Source organism: Hordeum vulgare, chromosome 2H (assembly GCF_904849725.1).
Source record: "Hordeum vulgare subsp. vulgare chromosome 2H, MorexV3_pseudomolecules_assembly, whole genome shotgun sequence".
Lineage (NCBI taxonomy): Eukaryota > Viridiplantae > Streptophyta > Magnoliopsida > Poales > Poaceae > Hordeum > Hordeum vulgare.
The window spans coordinates 198,481,425-198,503,263 of record NC_058519.1 but is presented as its reverse complement, the minus strand read 5'-3'; the positions used below and the strand labels follow the sequence as shown (position 1 = coordinate 198,503,263).

The 21,839-nt window shown below is 48.7% G+C and overlaps 1 pseudogene; it reads right to left on the bottom strand.

Moving 5' to 3' along the window:
- Positions 1-12,590: 12,590 nt before the first annotated feature.
- LOC123426120 lies at positions 12,591-16,908 on the bottom strand (annotated as a pseudogene).
- Positions 16,909-21,839: the final 4,931 nt, after the last annotated feature.

Sequence of the window (21,839 nt, the reverse complement as noted above, 5' to 3'; positions counted from 1 at the left end):
TTTCAGCAAAAATCCTTTTATTTATTTTTAAGCTTCAAAATCCCTGAATTGGGATTTGCACTACAAGTCCCTAATTCAGGAGAGATTGCCCCAAAGGTTTTTCCTAGCTTCTATTATTAAAATAACTTTCCAGAACCATAAAATAATTATTTTAAAAGTCATTTTCCTATTTTATTTAAATGCCCTTTTCTGAGGCCAAAAATGGTATTTCATAGGGAAAAAAATATTTTTCCGCCTCAGAAAAAATTGACAAAATTTAGGAAAACTCAGAGGACATATATTTTCCATATATGTGAGTTTCAACACATGGTCATGCTCAAAGTAATGGGCAAAACCCCCCAAAACTCTTCCTGCCTATTCTAAGGTTTTGAAATATTTCCAAAGGAAATATTCTCAATAAATCCTAGGAAAATTATGGCATGTGCCACATGTTATATGAGATGACTCTGCAAGGTTTCGTCCTCATCCTAGTTGATTTTATCCATCCAATAAACCCAAAACCCTTCCTATCGAGAACCAAGTTTGAACAACTCTACATTGCCAAGTTTGCCCAATTGCTCTTAGATTTTGCAGCAATGATCCAACCCCCAGATAAGGATGCCACACCAAAATGTGCATTTGTGGGAGCTGGTTTGCTCACCTTGGTTCATCAATAGCAGAGGTTGCCCCTCACTTTAGCTTTGACCTCCACGTCTCCCCTCGGCTCGAAAGTATCGTAGGAGCATCTCCAAAGCACCCACGCACTACTAGACATGGTGGGGGAGCTCCAGAGCACGCCAGCAGGTCGTGCAATGCCAAAACTACGCTCTGGATGCGCCACAATGCACACCCGAGCCACAAGAGGCCAGCCCCGGCCAGGCCTCGCCCCCACAGGCTGTCTGGCTTTGACTACCTCGACGACTGGAGCCAGCGCCGTGTCGGGCACTTCCTCCCTCTCTTTCTGCTTCTCTTGGCGATGCGTGCCCGCGTGCGCCTAAAGCGGTCAGGTGGCGCTTGCCACCGCAATGCTCCATAGATCCAACCCCGCTCCTCCTCAATCCTTCATTCCGGCGTAGACCTCACCCATGAAGGCCATGAGCTCAGTCCCGAGCCTTCTCCCCTCCTCTGGCCGTTGCGATGACCTCGCCAGCGCACCACCCTTTGGTGGACCATGCCCCGCCTATATAAAGGCCACCTTGGCCTCTCTCTCCCCCTTTGGAACCCCTCTCTACCTTCAATTGACGACTCATTCACTCCACTCAAGCTTCCCGAGCACGAGTGCTCGAGATCAACCGAGGTGACGCCGCGTCTGGGCTTTGTCGATCTCGGGGCACAGACCCGCTCCGGCCTCCCTTCCACCTACATCGTGACTGTAGCAAGCTCTAACTTCACCTCTGCCACTTCCCCACTCACTTCCCCTCACTAGCGTCGATACCAACCACCTCCCGACGCCCTCCGCTGCGGCCTCCTCGTCACCAGCGACTCCGACCACTTCAGCAGCCCCCTCAACCCTCATCTGAAATGGTGGGAGTGCGAGGATTCCATTCCTATGCCCATCTCCCCTTGCCATCGATGGAGCTGACTCCGGTGAGCTCCTCCTCCTTCTGTCGCAAGGCTGAAATTGACCCTAACAGGGTGGCCCCACCTGTCGGCGTCAGTCTCTCTCGCTCTCCCCCTTGTAGTCACTAGCCATTGGGCCCCGCGCGCCACATTCAAACGTGATGACGCGCACGCGTCTAGGCTGGCTAGCTGGTTGGCTGGCTGGGCCGGCCCACCTGCTGGCCGAGTCTGGCCGAGGGTGTTAGGCCTTTTCCTTTTTCCACTTTTCTGGCTTTTGCAAAAATTCAACAAGGAGAAATATTTCCCCAAATCTAATTATTCTTCCACCATAAATCTTGTAAAATATGTAGAATTTAATAAAACTATTTGTGTAATTTTTACAATTTTTTACAGAGTTTTATTTTAAAACCTAGTTTTGAGTATATTTAGCCTTCGTTAAAATAGATTTAAAACCCCTTTTCACACCAAAACCAGGAACAAATATTTTTAGATGTAAAGTTAGTAATTTGCAGAATAGGTCAACATTTTAGGAGTGAGTCTTGTGCTCTGTTTTTTTTGTGGTTCTTATTATTGCTATTACTATCGCGACGATAGTTCACGTGGTTGACGAAGGAGTTAGACCCGAAGACTTCGAAGACCCTAGAGACTTTGCTAACCAAGGCAAGCAACCCTTTGACCATGCCCAAGAAAATTTTACTTGCACGTCTTATGATGTTTTACTTATGCATATTTTTCCTGTTGGGTCACACACTCCCATGTTGGGATGTCCCTGAAGAACCCCTCATTGAAACTTGCATTTAAGCATGACCCTACCACTTATGAGGGTTGTGCATACGGGATGTAGTTAGTTGCTAGTAGATGCTACACAAGAAGGGATTGGTATATGCATGGTGACGATGAAGGGTGTGCTACACATGCTTTTTTCAAAAACCTCGTCGGGTGCCACTAATGCCCGAGGGTGATAGTGTTGAGATGGATGACCACTTGAGGAAGAAGTGGTGAACCAAGAAAGGTTTTGTGTGTGGTTTCAGAAATGGGATTAGATTTAAGATGTGTCGACCATCGCAACCTCACATGTGCGACCAAGATACCCCTTATGGGACGAGGTTTTGTTGATTACCATGGTCGATACTAGCAGAGTGCCTGCATTACTAGTGGTAGGAGTGGCGTGGTCTCTCTCGTGACGGGGTCATGCCAGGAAGGGCGACCATGTTGTATTTAGAAGTTTCGGGCACACCGTTGCGTGCCCTCATGGATGATATGATCTAGAGCGAGGCTCGTATCATATACATCGTGAGGGATGGAACCAACGAGTGGACTCTTTGTTTAGTTTCGCTATGGTAAATGCATTGTTCAGTTGCTTAACTCGGGTATGTTCAATACTGCGAGTCATGGATGAGACGGAAGTTTCCCGAGTCTTGTGGGTACAGCGCGCAACCTCTGCAGAGTGTAAAACTATTCGAATAGTCATGTCCACGGTCAAGGACAGTTGGGTGGTGATGCTTAAACTACGTCTAGTTGCTTCCGCATAAACCAAGTGTGTGTGTGTCTATGAGTGGGGTAAAAATGAGAAAGATCTTGACATGGGGAAACACGATGATCGAGCTAAGTCAGGAGGCTTGGCATGATGGGTGGACATGGGATGTCCGACCCTCACTTGATATTGATATGTGTAACCTGTTGATCGGGTTACCGCTATGCCTTGTGGTGCTTGTCTCCCAAGAATTTGATCTTGTTGTTGCATTATGAAAAACTGGCTTTTCGCAAAAATCAGCATACTAGTATTATGTCATTCTTCGTTATGCCTTGTTACATATCATGGGTTTCTTGCGAGTATATTCAAAGTACTCATTGGCTTGCCAGTGGTTATTTAATTGGCCGGACATGGAAGAACCAAAGTTTGGAGAAGAGTTTGTCGGGGACGAACATGCGATCTATGAAGCTTCCTAGTCAGAATGCATGTAGGTTAAGACAGATGGCATGGGTTTACGCTATCGACAAAGTTATCCGCTCCCAATAGCATGTGTTGGTGTGTCAGCCTTCGAGGTCGTATTTATGTAATGACTCGGCCTTAATGGACCTATTTGTATTCACACATTATGTATGGATGTAAGACTCTTGTTATTCAATATCTGTGTGTTCAGTGAGCATTGATCTCTGGGATCATTGTACACGTTCATTCAGTGATCTCGACCTACAAGTCGGGGTCCCCACACCTTAGTATATCAGTAAGAAAAAACAGTTGGACAGGTGTACATCCTCCCTAGTTGCATAGTACTGCATCCTAGTTGCATAGTAGGACACCAGATAGTTGCACACAATGTCCTCACTTGTTGCACAAAAATTATATACATAAAACATTTTTTTGAATAGTTGCATATGAATTTGGCTAATAGAACGGATACATTGCAAAGGAAGGGTATCCTAGTTGCACAAAAAAATAGGGCTACCTAGTTGCACGGTATGTGCATGCCCTAGTTGCATAGTAGGGAACCCCGAGTTGCACATTATAACACACCAATTGCACACAACTCACACCCAAACAGTTATACAATAAACAATTTTAATTCGCCTAGTTTGCATACGAATTTGGTTGGTGGTGTTGATAAATTGCAAATGAAAGGCACCCTTGTTGCACAAAAAATATCACTACAAAGGAAAATAAAAGACCACCTCCCGTGTGAAACCTAGAAGCATATAGATTGGGGACTGAATATTGCTAAACATCACTAACCAAGATCGTACTAGATCTCCATGGATGCTAAGTCATACGGGACTACGGGAGCACGGGAGATGCATCGCCACGAAATGCCACCTCCCTGAACCACTACTCGCCATGCACACTAGAAAAAGGGAAACTCAGCGACACGACCATGAATCGATGAACAAGCGCGTGGAACCCCCACTGGAAAAAATCCACCAGAACTAGACCCGAGCCCCCCCTCGTGACAACATTTTGAGAGGATTCGAGATACCTCCAACATTCTGTTGAGGAAATAGGCAATTTTCCGAGTATATTAATCCGCGAAATAATAACTAGCATGACATTGACTAGACTAATGACATACTAATCATGAACTAATCTAGCACATACTACGCATATAGTTGATACATCTATGCATGCCAGTAGTATTGCTAGGATTGAAACGAACAGGAGTGGGATAAACGAGCTATACCCTCCAGTGGGCCACTTGGCCGTAGCAGCGATGTTGGCAGCGGATGTAACGGTAGCATCCTCTGCCCTCTTCTTCTCAGCTTCAAGGGCGAGATGATCGGCCTCGGATGGTTCAGCCATGGCGATGACGAGGACGACATGGACGTAGACGAAGCAGAAGGACAGAGGCGAGCAGTCGCGTGATCTCTCCCCAAAAACCTAATCGCCCCTCTCCCGTACAGGAACTGGAGAGGCGGGGTTTCGGAGGCCTTCTCTCCCGTCGACCGTGTACGCGGTGAATGGGATGGAGTCGCCGGCGGGAGCAGCAGCAAAGGAACGAGCGCGTGAGGCAGATGCGATCTGATTCTCGTGATGGCTAGGATTGGCATTAGCCCTGCTTAAATAGGCGGCCGGGTGGAGAGACGTGGGCTGAACCCACGTCCGAGTCGGTAACAGCCCATGATCCGACGTCTCAGATTGTGGCGCATCCATTAGGATCGGCTCATTCCAGCAACCCGCGGCGCGGCGTGGTGAGGCGGGCGGCAGAGGAGGAGTGCGCGAGGGCATCTTCTCTTCTCACTCTCCAATAGCATGTGGAAGAGAAACCGTTATAAAGAGGTCCAACTTCTACTCCACTAGCGGGGCGGGACTAAACTTCCCACCACCACCTTGTCATGCTACCACGTACATGGGTCCTTGGAGATTTCTGAAATTCTCTTATGGGCCTAAGGCCCACTACCAATTTCAACAACCCCCACCAGATCTCAAGGGCACATCGTGTTCCCTCGTTCCAATCACTGTTTTAATATACCAGCATTTTAGTAAAGACCTGTTAAGGTTGAGCTTCACCTAGAACATGTAGCTACACCCCTTTACAACTGAACAATGGACTATGCCTTGAATTGTCTGTTTGGCGTAAAGAGGCTTCACCATAAGTCTTACTAGTACTAGGCTACCGAAGGCTGACCCCTCGGGTAGAGCATATAAGTCACACTCCTGGCCTATTCATGAGTTTACTAGAGATCACCCCAATCTCATAGACTGTGACCAGCAGTCAGGCTCATATAGGCGTGTTCCTCCAAAGATCGCTCTGTAGGACAACATCTTGCTTACACATAAGCTTTAGAACACATTAAGACAGTAGTCATCCTACCATACAGTATCCGAGAGTTCTGTATCTCCAACGGAGTGGGTTAGTAAAGTTACTCTCCTCAGTTCACCACTGCCTTGTTTTCCCAGGTCCTACTTCACGGGATCTCCGATCATATAGGTTGGGTTACTGCCGTGGCAACTCATGTGGGTCTCATACCCATCTCCCTCGATGCACTATCTATCACAACACGTGATAGCCCTTTAGTAAAGGGATCTGCCACATTCTTAGTCGTTTGGATGTAAGCCAACGCTATCACTCCGGAGTTTCTCAAACGTCTGACAGACTTCAATCTCATTTTTATATGTTTGTTGGACTTCATATTATCCTTTGAACTCTTCACTTTGACAATAACTATTTATTATCGCGGTTCATAAGGATAGCCAGAACCGGCTTCTCAACCACAGGTAAGTCCATCAAAAGATCTCGAAGAAATTCTGCTTCGACACCAGATGTGTCTAATGCTGTTAATTCTGTTTTCATTGTCGACCACGTTAAGATCGTTTGCTTGCAAGACTTCCAGGAAACAGCACCACCCCAAGAGTAAACATATACCCAGTAGTGTCCTTCATCTCATCAGCATCAGAGATCCAATTCGCATCACTATACCCTTCAAGTACCGATGGGTATCCCGTATAGTGAAGTCCGTGGTTGACAGTACCTTTCAAGTAGCGCATAATTCTTTCAATAGCACGCCAATGAACATCGCTCGGGTTTGCAACAAACCGGCTAAGTTTGCTCACAACAAACGTGATGTCAGGCCTCGTTGCGCTAGCTAGGTACATAAGCGAACCGATAATTTGAGAGAATCTCAATTGATCTATAGATGTGCCTTTAAACTTTCGAATAAGCACACTAGGATCATATGGTGTTTGAGAAATTTTGAAGCCTGAATATCCAAAGCGATTCAAAATCTTCTAAACATAGTGGGATTGCAGAAGTGTAATCCCACCCTCATCATCTCTCAAAAGCTTGATGTTCAAGATAACATCATCCACCCCAAGGTCCTTCATCTCAAAGTTTTGAGACAGAAAAGACTTAACCTCCTCAATTACTTTGAGGTTGGTTCCAAATATCGGTATGTCATCAACATACAAGCACAATATAAATCCTTCGCCCCCACCATGGCGATAGTATACACATTTGTCAGCTTCATTAATAACGAAGCCAACAGATGGCAGAGTTGTAATAAACTTCTCATGCCATTGCTTAGGTGCTTGTCTCAGACCATATAAAGATTTCAGCAACTTACACACCTTTCCTTCCTGACCTTTTATCACAAAGCCATCTGGCTGTTGCATATAGATTTCATCATTTATCTCTCCATTCAGGAAAGCCGTCTTAACGTCCATTTGATGAACGAGAAGACCATGAGTGGCCGCCAATGAGAGTAGTACTCGAATGGTAGTCAGTCTAGCCACACGTGAATAAGTATCGAAGAAATCTTCTTCTTCTTTCTGCGCATAGCCCTTGGCCACAAGCCTTGCCTTGTACTTTTCAATCGTACCATCGGGCCTAAGCTTCTTTTTGAACACCCACTTGAATCCCAATGGTTTGCAACCATAAGGACGATCAGTAATTTCCCATGTCCCATTAGCCATGATGGAATCCATCTCGCTACAGACCGCAGCTTTCTAGTAATCAGCATCTGGAGAAGCATGCACTTCTGAAATAGAAGTGGGATTATCATCCACGAGGTATAGGAAGAAATCATCACCAAAGGTCTTTGCAATCCTTTGTCTCTTGCACCTACCAAGGGTTTCCTCGTCATCCTCCTCAGGATTATCATCATGTGTTTGTTCATAATATTCCATAGGAATGGCAGGCTCGGGAGTTATCTCAGATTCCTGTCTAGAAGTGCTTTGCATATCTCTCATGGGAAATATATCCTCAAAGAATGTAGCATCCCTCGACTCCATTATTGTACCGACCTTCACGTCAGGTACCTCAGATTTCACTACTAGAAATCTATAGCCTACGCTATTCTTAGCGTATCCCAAATTAACGCAGTCCACAGTCTTTGGTCCAAGCTTACGCTTCTTGGGGATCGGTACATTGACTTTCGCCAAGCAGCCCCAAGTACGTAAGTACGAGAGCGTCGTCCTTCTCTCCGACCACTCCTTGTAGGGAGTGACCTCATTATCTTTTGTAGGAACCTTATTCAGGACATGACACGCGGTCAATATAGCCTCACCCCACCATGCCTTAGATAAACCCGATGTATCTAACATGGCGTTAACCAAATCAGTTAGAGTATGATTTTCCGCTCGGCAACCCCGTTTGACTGGGGTGAATAGGGATGCGTCCTCTCATGAATAATGCCGTGTTCCGCACAAAATGAATCAAATTCGTTTGAGAAGTACTCTCCACCATGATCAGACCAGACTCGTTTAATTTTCTTTTCAAGTTGAGTCTCAACTTGTGCCTTATAGATTTTAAAGTAGTGTAGAGCCTCATCTTTAGTATTTAACAGATACACATAGCAATATCTAGTGGAATCATCTATCAATGTCATGAAATATTTCTTTCCACCTTTAGTCAACACACCATTCATCTCACAAAGATCACAATGTATGAATTCTAATGGTGCCAAGTGTCTCTCCTCTGCAGCCTTGTGAGGCTTGCGAGGTTGCTTTGCTTGCACACACGAATGGCACTTAGAACCTTTGGATAAAGCGAAAGTTGGGATTAAATTCGCCTTTGCTAGCCGCGACATAACACCGAAACTTACGTGACAAAGACGTGAATGCCAAACTTCAGATTCATTAACACTCGAATGAATATTGTTCACGACTTTATTACAAAAATATGCAAGGGAAAAGCGGAACAGACCTCCACATTCATAACCTTTACCAACAAAAAGTCCATATTTCATAACAACTACTTTATTAGACTCGAATACCAACTTAAACCCTTCTCTACACAGAAGGGAGCCACTAACGAGGTTCTTCTTGATGGCAGGGACATGCTGCATGTTCTTCAGCTGCACGATCCTTCCCGAAGTAAACTTTAGATCGACCGTGCCAACACCAAGAACAGAAGCACTCGCGCCATTCCCCATCAATACGGACCCGCGACCTATGGCCTGATAAGAAGAGAACAATGAGATGTCAGCAGACACATGAATATTTGCACCCGTGTCCACCCACCAATCGGTGGACTCACAAACTGAAAATACAGTAAATAAATTACCGTACCCAGATGCACCACTTTCATTGTTGCCCACAATCATATTAGCAGACTTAGAGTCCTGTGCCGGCTTCTTGTACTTGTTTGGGCACTTGTTCGCCCAATGTTCCTCTGAACCACAAGTAAAGCAGCCCTCTCCCTTCTTATTCTTCTTGAAGGTCTTCTTTCCCTTCTTCTTGAAGTCGGATTCTGTTGGACATAATTCTTTCCCTTGGGCTTGTGGGAATTGAAGTTCCTCTGATGTACCATATTGGCAAGACAAGAGCTTTGAGCCGCTTTTCCATTGGAGTCCTTTGCTCTTGAATTCTGCTCAACACTCAGATGGCTGATGATGTCCTCTACTGAGAACTCACGCCTCTCATGTTTCAGAGTAGTAGCAAAGTTCTCCAGGAATTAGGGAGCTTAGCAATTATACAGCCCGCGACAAACTTGCCCGACAAATTGCACTTAAGAACCTCAAGTTCTTTAGCTATGCATATTATCTCATGAGCCTGTTCCAATACAGAACGGTTGTCAACCATTTTGTAATCGTGGAACTGCTCCATAACATACATCTCACTCCCAGCATCAGTGGCCCCGAATTTAGATTCGAGCACCTCCCACGGCTCCTTGGCAACATGCATATGTAAATATGCATCAACCAGCTTATCTCTGATCAAGCTAATAACTGCTCCAAGGAATAGGACGGTGGCCTCCGCGAACATCTTCTGCTATTCAGCAGAGATCGTTCCCGTGGGAGTGACACCGGCTACCCAGAACACATTCATAGCCATGAGCCAGAAGGCGGTTTTCGTTTGCCAACGCTTGAAATAAGTACCGGTAAACTTATTCGGTTTCAGTGCAGCAACAAAACCATTACTCGAAAAATTCCTACACAAATTAGGTTTTTGGATTGTTGAGTAAATAGGCAAGTTTCCGAGTATATTAATCCATGAAATAATAACTAGCATGGCATTGACTAGACTAATGACATACTACGCATATGGTTGATACATCTATGCATGCCGGTAGTATTGCTAGGATTGTAACGAACAAGAGTGGGATAAACGAGTTGTACCCTCTAGTAGGCCACTTGGTCGTAGCAGTGATGTTGGCAGCGAATGCAGCGGTAGCATCCTCTGCCCTCTTCTTCTCAGCTTCAAGGGCGAGACGATCGACCTCGGACGGTTCAGCCATGGCGATGACGAAGACGACGTGGACGTAGACGAAGCAGACGGACGAAGGCGAGCAGTCGTGTGATCACTCCCCAACAACCTAATCGCCCCTCTCCTGTACAGGAACCGGATAGGCAGGGTCTCGGAGGCATGCTCTCCTGTCGACCGTGTATGCGGTGAACAGGACGGAGTCGCCGGTGGCAGCAGTAGCAAAGGAATGAGCGCATGAGGCAGATGCGATCTGATTCTTGTGATGGCTAGGATTGACGTTAGCCCTGCTAAAATAGGTGGCCGGGTGGAGAGACGTGGGCTGAACCCATGTCCGAGTCGGTAACAACCCATGATCCGACGTCTCAGATCATGGCGCATCCGTTGGGCTCGGCTCATTCTCGCAACCCGCGGCGCGTCGCGTCACGACGAGGCGGGTGGCGGAGGAGGAGTGCGCGAGGGCATCTTCTCTTCTCACTCTCCAATAGAATGTGGAGGAGAGACCTTATAAAGGGGTCCAACTTCTTCTCCACTAGTGGGGTGGGACTAAACTTCCCACCACCACCTTTTCATGCCACCACCTACATGGGTCCTTGGAGATTTCTGAAATTCTCTTATGGGCCTAAGGCCCACTACTAATTTCAACACATTCCTGCCGAGGAACCAAATGAAATCGTCCCCAAAAACAACATCAACCTTGCCAGAATCTTCTACCTCGCAGGAAACCTTAGGGGCCGAGTGGGGACAGCGTGCGGCGGACCATACCTGAACCACCACGAACGAGGATCCTCGCGTTGACCCCACCTTCGACTGCACCATCGGCTCCACCTATGGAGAAGCCCGAACGTAATGGTAAATTTAGAGGGCATCACTGCGAGATGAGATAGTGTTGATCGAATTTCAAGGTCATTTTTTTCTTGCAAAATAAATTCTTGCATTACTCAAAGATTAAGTGATACAATCTTGTCCCATAAGTTCCAAGGCCTCTTCTGGACCAGAGCCTAGAAAAACCATAGTTCGGCATTGTAACCTACAAAAATTAGCCAAAGCATGACTAACTCTATTACAATTCTGACGAGTGTAAGTAATGCAAAAATTCTTCTCCTCCATACTGTCGGGCCCCTGGGACCGGGTGTACCCAAGCCATCGGCCTACGACCCCGGACGTGGCGCGGCAAGATATGCCTGGCTCGGCCCATCAGCGAGCCCGACAAGGAGAACCCTCGCGAGGGCCTTTGCCTCGCGAGGTGAGCGTTTGAAAATTGTCGCCATGGGCCTCGGGAGGGCACCCGATGCGAGGTTTTCCCATGATGCCCCCGCGGAGCGAGCCGAGCGAATGCGACTTGGCCAGGTCCCATGACCCGGCTTCTTCACGTGGATGAGGCACGCCGCATAGTTGGCGTAGGAGCTGTGTGGGTGATTGTGTATGGGGGTTTTCCCCTTCTGTTCTAAGTAAGCTGGGACAATTGGCGTGCTCCTGAAGCAAACCTAAGGGTTTCCCGTTCGATGCAAGGAGACTAAAGCAGGAGGCCCCGCAGGATGGAGGTCATCCCCGAGCCCACCAACCCGTCATGCATAGAAGCCTTTGCTGGCGAAGACCACCTTTGTTAACGTAGACCGCAGTCCGGTCCCCTTTCAAAATGACCGTTGTGGCAACCCTTCCCGCCGATGTTTTTTGGGAAGAGGACCAATGTCAGTATATAGGAGAGGCACAACCTTCATAGGAGGGGATCCATCCTCACCTCCGAGCTAGGGCAAGAACCCATCTTTGTACTTGTCTCTCACCTCAAGTAATCCCAACACAAGCAGGACTAGGGTTTTACACTGCGAGGTGGCCCGAATGTGGGTAATTGTCATGCGCTTTAGTTTGTCTTCCTAGTTCATGCTTCCATAGAGCCGTCGTGAGGTTGAGGGGTAGAACATGGTAGGAGAGCGAGCGCACCACAGTGTTCGAACCTTTTCTTGGGTCTGCGGAGCCCTCATTCTGACACATACTACTAACAATATCTCTAATAATGAAATCATATTTAGATATGTTGCTGATTGCTCCCTTGATCATGTTAACCGCTTCTCAACAGTCAGACTCCACATCAGCACGTAGATTCCTTGATTGTAGCACCAAATAAACTCCCTCCTTTATAGCAAGTAGCTCATCTTTCAAAACATCATAACATGTGTACAAGTATCTACAAGCACTGAATATTATACCTTAGTGAAAAAGGCTTTCTCCTCGCATTATAAATAAAGAAAACCGCCAGATCACAACATTCGACACAAGTTCAACACATGCACACACACACACACATAAGTAACACAAGACACCAACAAAGGGTTCCGCTGAGGGCACAACTCAACAAGCCCTAAGACACACACACACCCACACCCAATCCCAACATTGGGAGGGTGCAAAAGCCACGCTATGCTAATCTTGCTCTGGAGGTGGCGGCGAAAGCTGGGCCGCCATGCGGAGAGCCATCAGACGAAGGTTGGCGATGATGTTGTTGATGGCGTCTCGGTTGGAGGAGCGACTAAGCGGCCACCAGAGCTGCAGGAAACCACCCATTTTAAAAACTACGCCAGTGGCACATCGAAAGGGCACACATTGGATGACAAGCTTGTTGTGAATAGTCCAGAGAGTCCATGTGAGCACCCCTATGGTCAGCCACCTAATGTGATGGGCCGACAAGGGGATGGACTGAATCTCCACGAACATGTCAGGGACATTCGTATTGCACCATTGACCACCGAAGGTTTCGTGAGAGCAACTCCATAGGAATTGAGTAGTAACTCAAGTGAAGAAGATGCGATTGGAGTCCTGCAACACATTGCACAGAGGGAAGATCCTGTCTCTAGGTCCATTGCGTTTGATCACCTCCACCCAGAAGGAACCCGACCTCGGTTCCATTGCCACAAGAAGATTCTGATCTTCATTAGTAAACCAATGCCCCACACATCCGTGAGAGCCTCCGGGGCAGACGTCGGGGCGATGGCCCGGTATAGAGACCTAGCGGAGAAGCGTCCCGAGAGTTCGAGGCACCAAGACATGCGGTTCGTGGAGGTTTTGACGTTCGACGAGTGGAGGGTGATGCAATCCAGCATCTCATCCCAGGCCGTGAGCTCAGACGGCCTGAAAGGGTGGCGGAACACGAGGTGCCTAAGATCCAGAAGGGCTACCTCAACCGAGGTCCTAGGCTACACCACGATGGAGAATAAAACTGGGAATCGGACGGCAACAACGATTCACCGGCCCAACGATCAAGCCAAAATAGCGTAGCGGACCCTGACCCAATCGACATGCAAGAGCCAATGCGAAGGACCGGAAGCAACTGGATGACCGATTTCCACAACTGCGAGCCTCCGGACCGTTGGCAGAAAGCGAGTGACTGGCCCCGAAGGTACTTGCTCCTAATGATGTCGATCCATAGGCCACCGTCACCATTGGCAATCCTCCAAAGCCACTTAGTCAACAAGGCGATGTCCATGCGCTTCGACGACATCCACAGACCACCCTTGTCACGGGGCTTACATATGTCGGGCCAGCTGACCATGTGGTATTTCTTTTTATCGCCCTTGCCAACCCAGAATAATCTAGACTGGTACTTGGCAATCTCATGATGCAAGGTCTCATGGATAATGTAGAACCTCGTCACAAAAATGAGAATGTTGGACAAGGAGGAGTTGATGTGCACTGTTCTGGCCGCCTTGGACAACCACTGCCTTGCCATGGTTCGATCCGGTGTTGAAGCTTAGACACCGTAGGTCGCAAGTCAGCGATAGATAGGCGGGAGTCACTGGTGGGTACCACCAGGTAGGATGAGGGGAAGTACCCAAGATAGCAGTTAAGGTGGTCGGTGATCAGGAGGGCCTCGTCGGGGGAATAGCCAAGGATCATGACTTCGCGTTTGTCGAAGTTGATCTTGAGCCCGGACATTTGTTGAAAGCAAAGGAGGAGGAATTTGAGGTAGATAATGACATCCTCCGATCCCTCCACCATGATAATGGTGTCACCATCATATTGCAGGAGGGAAACCCCCCCTCCTACGAGATGAGCAACAACACCATGAATATGGCCGGCCGCCTTGGCCTTATCGAGGATGGTGGCAAGGGCATCCACCACCATGTTAAACAAGAAAGGGGAGAAGGTATCTCCTTGCCTAACCCCACACTAGGTGCCGAAGTATGGTCCAGCCTCCTCGTTGATGTTAACCACTATCCGGCCAGATGCAACCATCTACAAAATGCGGGTCACCCACCGTTCATCAAAGCCCTTCCGGAGGAGCACTTCCCGAAGGAAGGTCCAAGATACGGTATCATAGGCCTTGTGGAAGGCAATTTTCAAGAAGACCGCATGCTATCGCCTAGTGCGCACCTCGTGCAGGACCTCATGGAAGACTAAGGCGCGACCCGGGATGAGTCGGCCTTGGATGAAGGCCGATTGATTAGGATGGGTAATACGGTCAGCCAGCTACGTCACCCTATTGGCGTACCCCTTAGCCAATATATGGAGGATCACGTTGATCACCGTGATCGGTCTGAACTGGAGGATGTCGGATGCCCCCACCACCATTGGAATAAGGGTAATCTTCCCAAAGTTGAGACAGGAGAGGTCAATGGAACCCACGTAGAATTCATCGAATACAGCCATCACCTCCGGCTTGATCACATCCAAGAAGGTCTGGAAGAACTTCACCAGGAGGTCATCCGGTCCAGGAGAGGAAGCGGGGTTCATACCCTTGATGGACGCCCATACCTCATCTTCACATAATGGAGCCATTAGCGCCTCGTTCTCGGAGTCGGAGATGCGCTGGTGGATATCCCAGAAGGAATGATCCAGGGATAGCGCTCCCCGAAGGGAGGACAATAATAGGGCTTTCAAAAAGTCATCTACGTGGGCGCGAATCTCAGTGGGGCAGTGGAGAAGGGTCTCCCCATCCCAAAGGAGGGGGATGGAGTTGCGACAACGGTGACCTTCACAATGGCCTTGAAGTAGGCAGTGTTGGCACCGCCCCGCAGAACCCAGCACTGGGTTCCACATTGGCGCCAAAAATCCTCCTCATTGGAGCAGATCACCGCCAGCTGGTCCTCAAGGTCGTAGCGGATGATCCACTCTTCCGGGGCGAGGCCCGAAGAGTCGTCCGGAAGGTCAAGGGCCTGGATGGATCCGAGGTGCCTCCTTTTTCATTCACGGAGATTGCGGCCGAGGTTGGCCCCCAACCCTTCATAAACTGGCGGGCTAGCTTAGCACAGAGATGCCAAGAGTCGTTGGCAGAGATATAACGGTGGGGGGAGTCATGCGCAGCCACCCAGCAAGCGCGCACCACATCAGCAAAGCTGGCATGGTTAAGCCAGAAGGTCTCGAACCTAAATCTCGGCAGAGGAGGAGGTCTATCATTCTTCGAGGAGAGCAGAAGGGGAGCATGATCCGATCCAATGTGGGTTATGGCCCGGAGGGAGGCAAGGGGACATTTGAGTTCCCATTCCGCATCCACAAATACCTGGTCAAGGACGGACAACGTCGGGTCTGCGTGGCGGTTGGTCCAGGTGAGTGTGGCGCCAACCCGATTGAGCTCCCGTAGGCCGAATTCCACGATCCGATCATTGAAGAGCTGCATGCGTGGGAAATTCACCCGACAATTACTCTTTTCCTCAACACAGTGGATGAGGTTGAAGTCACCGCCCACCACCACCGGGAGAGTGGCATAGGAGATCTTACTGTGAAGCTCCTCAAGGAAGGCCATGGAGCGGCAGTGGTCAGCCGGGCCATAGACGACCATAATCTCCCACTTGAAGTTGATGGCACATTCATAGATCTCCATACTAACATAGGACATACCCGGTCCATGCTAACTATATCAACGGTGGCATCCTTCATACCTAGAAGGATGCCACCCGAGTGGCCAGAGGTCCCACTAGAAGGGAGCCAGTGCCAATCAAAGAGGTGCGCACTCAATTGCTCCAACTCTTGTAGGGAGAAGTCCGACCGCATTGTCTCCTGGAAGGCAACAATATCAATACGCTCATCGAGAATGTACTCGATGATTTGTCGGCGCCAGCTATCCTGGCCAAAACCATGCATGTCCAGAAGAGGGCCCACATCAAGCAACCATGGAGGGGCTGCTTCACCCTAGGACAAGGGAGGCACTTTGGGCACGAAGTGCGGCAGTGCGGGAACATGTTCGGCCACGAATCTCAGCCCCAGCTGCTCTAGCGGCAGTGGGGCGGAAGGGGGAGACGATGGCAGGGGCACGGCAAAGGCAGGCGCAAGACTCCGCCAGTTTCCCTTCGAGGAGCTCACGGGCCCTAATGGCCACAATCTACTGTAAGGGGCCTCACTTCCCCTGTGAAGACGTTCGCAAAATCGGTCGCCACCTTAGCGAGGCGGCCCAAAGGCACAAATTCAAGCACGGAGAAAGATCATGAATAAGTAGTAGCGGGACGCACTGGAGTACCTGGCTCTACGTTCCTGGCTGCAGCCCGCATCTCTGCAAGTTCGGAGATGGATGGGGCCGGGCGGCCGACTAGGCGAGCAGCGTCGATCCTGCCGCTGCGCCAGGAGGAAGCCACCGGAGTCGACGCCGACCGCATCCGCCTGGAGAGCACATCAGACTTGGGTGGGTCAGGGTGGACGGCTACCAGAGTGGACACCTCCACATTCCCCGCCCCGGGCAGCACCACCAGCCAAGGGGAGGATGTGACGACCGAAGGAGGGGTCAGCAGAAGGCCAGGCGACGCCATCTAAGGGTCAGGGGGAGGTATGACCGGGTCGAGGAGCGGAGGCCGCAAGGAGGCCATCCGTAGGGGTGGGGATGGCTCGGCGGAGTGGGGGACATTCGACACGTACGGTCCGACCTTCCCGATCACCACCGGCCCACCCGTCACCTCAGGAGTGGACAAGGGCGGCACCAGGGCGGTGCATGAGACCTGGGCGGGCATGTCCGGTCCAATCTCCCCGATCACCCCTTGCACACTCGTCATCACAAGAGTGGACAGTGGATGCACCAGCCTCGAGTCCGAGACAGGGGCGGGAGGGGAGGAGCTGGAGAGTGCATCAAGGGGAACATCGAAGAGCGAAGGTGAGGCCGGGGAGCGGTGCGACTCCACGGGCCCAACCAGCATCCTGTCACCCAAGGCCTCACTGACGCCTGGGGAAGAGGTGGCCGCTAGATGAGGGGGAGCCAGCATGTGAGTGATGCCCCCTCCGGAGGATCCCCATGCTGGCGAGAGGGGGAGGGTCGTGAGATGGCGAGTGGGAGTGGTTAGAGAAGTCCTCCTCATCGCTGGAGCGGTGATGACGGCCATGGACGGAGTGGCCGTCCCATCCCCCACCCTAGCATCGCCCGCACCGTCGTATCCATCATCACGGGATCTCGGGCGACCGGTGTGGTTGGGGGGCTCCAGCCGAATCATGAGGTCATAGCCGAGGTTATTGAAGTAGACACAGACAGTGGCACATAGCTTGTCGGAGTCGAGACACTTCATCTGGACATGGACCTCCTCCTCCTTGCGGAGGGAGAGATCATCGACCACCACCACCTTGCCCAGGATCAGCGCCATGTTGCGGATGACTCGCTCAGAGCAAGCGATGTCGGGGAGACCCGCGATCAGGATCTAGGCCGTGTCGAGGACCGCAACCACCTTCAGATCAAGCTTCGGTTCAGAGATGTCCACCACGAGCTTGTTGAGGGCTAGAGTGATCTCGTCACTCTGGGTACAGCGGCCTTGACTGGCGATGTCGAGGAAGACCACAGAGAACTTGGGCCGGTAATTGCGGTGACCTGTCAGTCCCACTGGCCTCGGCAGAGATGGTTGAGCTCCGCCTTAATCATCTCAGGAGAGGCCACGCCATTACCCAACACCATGACGATGGCCGAGAGGGAGGGCACAAGCGGTGTCACGTCGGGGATCTCCATGTGGAAGAATGCCAACCTCTCTATGCCATGGCCATAGACCATCAACTCCTCAGACATCGGTCGATCCACGCAAAGAACGACGGGGTGACCGGCGTCCTTGCAGAGGTAGCAAATCAGCGGGTTAGGACAAGCCACCTAGAAGTGTCCGGAGAGATCGCAGTTGAAGCAAGGGGGGCCATCCCCTGTTGTCGCGGTCGAGCCCTCGATCACCGGGGCGGCAGGGGCAGGGTTGCGAAGGGGGCCCTTGCGCCTCTTCTTCTTGGCCCCTTGACGACCACGCCCATTGGTAGGTGCTACTGCGACAACACACCTTCCCTCGTACGGCGCCAGGAATCCTACTGCAATGGCTACGCCTTAGGGACTTCCTTGGCAAATATGCAAAGGATTCCCCCGTGGCCTTGGAGCCTTGCGTTGGTGTTCCCTCGAAGCGGAAAGGGTGATGTAGCACATCGGCGGTAAGTATTTCCCTCAGTTTTGAGAACCAAGGTATCGATCCAGTGAAGGAGTATCACAAGTGCCTGCACAAACACAAAGCGCTTGCTCCCAACGCTATGAAGGGGTTGTCAATCCCTTATAGATTGTTTGCCAAATGAGAACTGAAAGCAACAAAGTAACAAAGCAAAGTAAAAGCAGAGGTGTAAACGATGGGTGTGAATAGACCCGGGGGTCGTAGTGTTTACTAGTGGCTTCTCTCATGAAAGCAAGTAGATGGTGGGTGAACGAATTACTGTCGAGCAATTGATAGAACCGCGCAAAGTCGTGACGATATCCATGGCAATGATTATATCTATAGGCATCACGTCCAAAACAAGTAGACCGGTACTTTCTGCATCTACTACTACTACTCCACACGTATCCAGCATGCATCTAGTGTATTAAGTCCAAAAGAACAGAGTAACGCCTTAAGAAAGATGACATGATGTAGATGGACAATCTCATATCTACGACAAAGCCCAGCTTGTTACCCTTGATGGCAACTACACTATGTGTGCCTTGCTGCCCCTACTGTCACCGGGAAAGGTCACCACACGATAAGAACCCAAAACCAAGCACTTCTCCCATTGCAAGAATCATAGATCTAGTTGGCCAAACAAAACCCAAGACTTGGAGAGACTTACAAGGATATCAAATCATGCATATTAGAAATCAACAAAGACTCAAATATAAATCATATATAATCTGATCACAAATCCACAATTCATCGGATCTCAACAAACACACCGCCAAAGAGGATTACATCGGATAGATCTCCATGAAGATGATGGAGAACATTGTATTGAAGATCCAAGAGAGAGAAGAAGCCATCTAGCTACTAACTACGAACCCGTAGGTCTGAAGTGAACTACTCACGAGTCATTGGAGGGGCAATAATGTTGATGAAGAGGCCCTCCAACTCCAAAGTCCCCTCCGGCAGGGCACCGGGAAGGGTCTCCAGATGAGATCTCGCAGAAACACGAACTTGCGGTAGCGGAACTCCCGATCTAGGTTTCTTTCTGGAGGTTTCTGAATTTATAGGACCATATGGCGGTGGAATTGCATCAAGTGGGCCCCCGAGGGGCCTACAAGCTTGATTGGCGCGAACTAGGGGGCGGCGATAGGGCTTGTGGCGCCCTCGTGACCCCCCCCTCCGCTATCTTTTTCTTCCGGCATTTTTGATATTTTCCATAAAAATCATCGCAAAAGAATTATTCCGTTTGTACTCTGTTCCAAAATCAGATCTGAAAAGAGTCAAAAACACAGAAAAAAAACAGGAACTGGCGCTTGGCACTAAGTTAATAAGTTAGCCCCAAAAAAAGATATAAAAGGTAAACAAAACATCCAAAGTTGACAAGATAACAACGTGAAACCATCAAAAATTATAGATAAGTTTGAGACGTATCAAGCATCCCCTAGGTTAACTCCTGCTCGTCCTCGAGTAGGGAAGTGATAAAGAATGAATTTTTGATGCTTTCATGCTACCTAGCATAGATGTCCTTTGTAACTCCTCTTATGTGACATGAATGTTCAGATCCATTAGATTCAAAAAATAGTTTGCTATTGACGTGGAAACAATAATACTTCAAGCAAACTAGCAAAGTAATCATGAACTTTCAAAATAACAAGGCCAAAAGAAAGTTATCCCTAGAAAATCATATAGTCTGGCTATGCTCTATCATCATTGCTCAACGAATTTAAATCATGCACAACCCCGGTATTGGCCAAGTAATTGTTTTCACACCTTTACTTTCTCAAACTTTTTCAACTCTCACGCAATACATGAGCGTGAGCCATGGTTTTAGCACTATAAGTGGTGTGGAGTGTGGTGGAGGTTGCAAGAGAAATAAGGAGAAGATGATCACATTAACTAGGCATATCAGTAAGCTGTGGAGATGCACATCAATAGATATCAATGTGAATGAGTAGGGATTGCCATACAAATGATGCACTAGAGCTAAAAGTATGTGAAAGCTCTTAAAGAAAACTAGTGGGTGTGCATCCAACTTGCTTGCTCACGAAGACCTAAGGCAATTTTGAGGAAGCCTATCATTGGAATATACAAGCCAAGTTATATAATGAAAATTTCCCACTAGCTATATGGTGGTGAAAACAGGAGACTCTCAATCATGAAGATCATGGTGCTTAATATGCACAAGTGTGGAAAAGTGGTAGCATTGTCCCTTCTCTCTTTTTCTCTCATATTTTTTGGTGGGCTCTCTGGCCTCTTTTTTTTGGTGGGCATCTTTGGCCTCTTTTATTCCCTCACATGGGACAATGCTCCATCAATGATGATCATCACACTTTCAACTCAAAACTTAGAGCAACGATGACTCTATATGGAATGCCTTCGGTAGTGTACCGTGACAATGATCTAGCATGGCATAGACATTAATGGAAACATCATGCTAGCTATCTTACGATCATGCAATGGCAATGTAGACGTGGTGGCACATGTCATGGTGGTAGTTGTATGGCAATATATCTTGGAATGACTTTGAAAAAGCCATAGTAGGTAGGTATGGTGGCTGTTTTGAGGGAGGCTAATGGTGGGTTTTGTGCACCTGCGAAAGTTGCACGACACTAAAGAAGATAGTGATGGCGGAAGGTGAAAGTGCATCTAAACCATGGACTCAACATTAGTCATGAAGAACTCATATACTTGTTGCAAAAGTTTTATTAGTAATCGAAACAAAGCATTCAACGCATACTCCTAGGGGAAGGATTGGTAGGTATAAACCATCGCGCGATCCCAACCGCCACACAAAGGATGACAATCAATAGACTAATCATGCTCAGACTTCATCACATAGTGGTTCACCATACGTGCATGCTACGGGAATCACTAACTTCAACACAAGTATTTCTAGATCCACAACACCTTACTAGCATAACTTCAATATTACCATAACCACAACTCAAAACTAGTTGAGATGAATCAAACTTCTCTAAATATTAAATGCACATGAAGGTGGAAGTTTTCGTATCCCTTTGGATAACTACCCCTCTTGAGACTACTTTCAAAGAATAGATCAACTACCAAGCCATGCACCGCCGTGCTCTAAAATATATAAGTGAAGCACATAGAGCAAAATCAACTAGCTCAAAAGATATAAGTGAAGCACATGTGAGCTGAATTGTCTACCAAAGGATATAGGTGAAGATCGACCAAATCACGGTGAGTGCATGTCTATCTCTCTAGGTGTGCAGCAAGGATGATTGTGACACAACAAAAATAAAAGACTCCTACGATACAAGACGCTCCAAGCAAAAACACATAAC